The sequence below is a fragment of the Cynara cardunculus genome, assembly GCF_001531365.2.
Source record: "Cynara cardunculus var. scolymus isolate 2C chromosome LG 16, CcrdV1, whole genome shotgun sequence".
Taxonomy (NCBI): Eukaryota; Viridiplantae; Streptophyta; class Magnoliopsida; order Asterales; family Asteraceae; genus Cynara; species Cynara cardunculus.
Genome location: NC_037543.1, coordinates 7,342,565 through 7,345,942, shown reverse-complemented (window position 1 = coordinate 7,345,942; position 3,378 = coordinate 7,342,565). Strand labels below are relative to the sequence as shown.

Genomic DNA, 3,378 nt, shown 5'->3' with positions numbered 1-3,378 from the left:
TTGTATAAACGCTTAACTCTCACCCTTGTCGGGGATTTTAACCGTTTAATTTTTGGAATTTTTTTTATTTTTATTAAATTTTAGGGCGTTACAAGTTGGTATCAGAGCAATAGCTTAAGCGAACTAGGTAAGGAGCTAAGACGCCTAGACTTAAGCTGAGATTGTGAACATTAATTTGTGAGTCATGGGTAGGAACCCTACCATAGGAGAGCCTTAGAGTCAACGGAGATTCATGATTCTTGAACTGCGATGACGAGATTGAGGACCCTTATGTATAACTTATTCGAAATTTCACTTAGCTAATGCTATTTTGAGTATGTTGTTACATAAGCGTGCTCGAACTTACTGTTATTGCAAAGACCTATGAATGCGTTGACCATAGAGATAGCAAATGGTAGTCAGTTTCTGATATGTGAGATTATTAAAGTTGCGTATTAGGAGTTGAAGGGAAGGAATTTCGGGTAGATCTCATACCCATGACTATAGGCGGATTCGATGTCATTATCGGGATGGATTGGTTGGTAGAGAACCAAGCGGAAAATTGTATGCTCTAAAAAGCTGATCCGAGTCCCTTTGCCGGATGGGGATGCAGTGATTGCCTGAGTCCTTCAACATCACACTCGGGATTATCCCGATGCCTAAATAATAGAGGCTTAGTGTGGTGGTGCCACTCTATAGGAACAAAGGTAAAACGCAATGGTAGAATATACTGGACTTCTTTGGTTACCTGAAATTCGAGAGGTGACAATTTAAGATTTGCAGCAGCCTCAATCTACAGTCGACACTAACCAAAGGAAATGCAAATGTGAGGAATCGGCATTTGTGGTTCAACTTGTTCAATAATCAGAACTTATGTTACAACCTGAGTACCTACTCAAATTGAACATGACTTATATAACAAGGGATAGAAGCTTCAGCTTGATACACCAGCGAAGTAGGCCGGTAACGGAACTTGATGAGATGCGTATGCATCAACGGACTAACCTCTGTATGACCATGACATAGCCGCCACCAAATTGATTGGAAGTAGAGTAAGTGATGAAGTTGTTCAGGAAGACATTAAGTTGTGGCATTTGATGTGGTGGTTGGGAATGGCGACAAGCCAAAGATTGTAGTAAAATACAAGGATGGAAGAAGGATTTTTCTGCTGAAGAGATATCTTCCATGATTTTGATGAAAATGAAAGGGGTTGCTCAGACATTTCCTGGTTCGACTGTTGAAAAGGTGGTGATTACTGTTCCAGCTTATTTCAATGATTCTCAACGACAATCAACAAAGGATGCTGCCAAGATTGCCGGACTTGAAGTTCTGCGCATGATTAATGAACCTACATCAGCTGCTTTTGCCTATGCTCTAGATAAGAGGGCTAGCACAGATGGCAAGTCACTTTGCCGGCGGATCATTCCTGATGAGGCTGTTGCCTATGGTGCTGGATATCTAGCTGCAAACTTGAGTGACCTGGGTGATGAAGTCGTGCGGGGTCTGAAGCTAATTGTGGTTACACCCCTATCACTTGGTGTAAGTTGTAAAGGAGATGTTATGGTTGTGTTAATTCCGAAAAATACACCCATACCAACCAAGAAGGAAGATACATTATATAAAGCATATGACGATCAAACTGCTGGGCTTGTCATGGTCTATCAAGGAGAGAGACTCAGAAGTTCAGAGAACTATTTATTAGGACAACTTAGTCTCTCTGGTCTTCCTTCTGCTCCCACGGGGAGAGTTGAGATCAAGATATGCTATGAGATAGATGACAATAGGATCCCGCATGTCTCAGCTAAGGAATTAACTACTGGCAGGAACAAAGCGATCAAGACGACCGATGGCGGTGGCCTGTCAAAAGCGGAGATTGCCAAGATGATTAAAGATGCTGAACGATATAAGCAAGAGGATGAAGCACACATAAAGAAGGCGATGACCCATAAAGCCTTAAATGACTATGTGTATCGGTTGAGATGTCAACTTAAACTGATACAAGATCCGGTTGAGTCTAATTATGGATATGGGGCTTAGTGTTAAAGACTTGGAAGAGATAGAATATGAGATCAAGGAGACAATCGAGTGGCTTGATGAAAACCCTGATGCTGATACTGATGAATTAGAGGAGAAGGAAATGGAGCTTGACAGTATATGCAGACGGACCAAGTATAAGTTATCTTGATGCCGTAGGGCTTATGATGGTGAGGTAGTATTACACATATTGCACCAAACAAGATCATCTTTGAAGTAGGTAGCTAGTTTTTATGCGTGCTTGGTATATTGGCATGTTTTCCTAGTCATGAACATGTTAGAGACTGAAGGCAAAAGTGAGCACAGTGAACTTTGTGGTCAATAAATTTTGGTAACAATGGTGTTTAACTTGATTCTTATTAATCTAATTTGAAGAGTTTGAAACATGGTTTAGTAGTTTTTTTTTATCGACCATTTGATGTGGTGAGTCTCTAGGTACAGATGTTCTAGCATTAAGCCTGGTGGTTGCAAATAGTCTTGAATTGCCTAAGCTAGTCCAATATATTCTTCATTGTTTACCTCATAATGCATGAATTTTAGGTGCATGTACGATTACATTTCTATTTTAACTTGTGCGACCCCTTAGAACCTTTTCCGGTATGTTGGCTTCAAGCTGGTGAGAGACAATTCGCCGGCCCCGAAATCATGCAGGAAACAGCCGAAAAGGGTGAAGTGTATTCGGGAGCGCTTAAAGGCGGCTCAGAATCGACAAAAGAGTTATGCAGATAAAAGGAGCCGACCTATAGAATTTCAAGTGGGCGACCGTGTAATGTTAAAGGTGTCTCCATGGAAGGGTATTATCCGTTTTGGACAGCGTGGGAAGCTAAGCCTCCGTTTTCTAAGACCGTTTAAAGTCTTGGCTAGGGTGGGACTTCAAGCTTACAAATTAGAACTACCTCCAGAAATGGCCGAAATCCATAACACATTTCATGTATGCTACCTCGTAAATGCTTAGCGGAAGAAGAAGGTGTTATTCCGCTTTCGGAAATTCATGTGGATGAGCGCAACCGGTGTGTTGAAGAACCAGAAGCCATCTTGGAAAGGAAGACCAAAGTACTGAGACACAAGATAGTTGTATTGGTTAAAGTCCAATGGAAGCATCATCGAGGGGCAAAAGTGACATGGGAAGCGGAAGAGGATTTGAAGAGACGTTACCCTCACCTTTTCGCATGAACCAAAATTTCGAGGACGTAATTTGATCCAAGGTGGGGAGGATTGTAACACCCAAAAACTTGGAAAAACATGATTTATTTAATTAACTCCTTGTGTGTGTGTGTGTGGATACATACATATATTTATATATATGTATTTAGTCATTRAGTGCTTTGGGAAAGGAGAGCTGCATAGTGTTGACTTAAGGAGGTG

General features: G+C 41.2%; 1 pseudogene; it reads left to right on the top strand.

Annotated features, from left to right (window-relative positions):
- Nucleotides 1-885: 885 nt before the first annotated feature.
- LOC112529679 lies at nucleotides 886-2,968 on the top strand (annotated as a pseudogene).
- The last annotated feature ends 410 nt before the right edge of the window (nucleotides 2,969-3,378 follow it).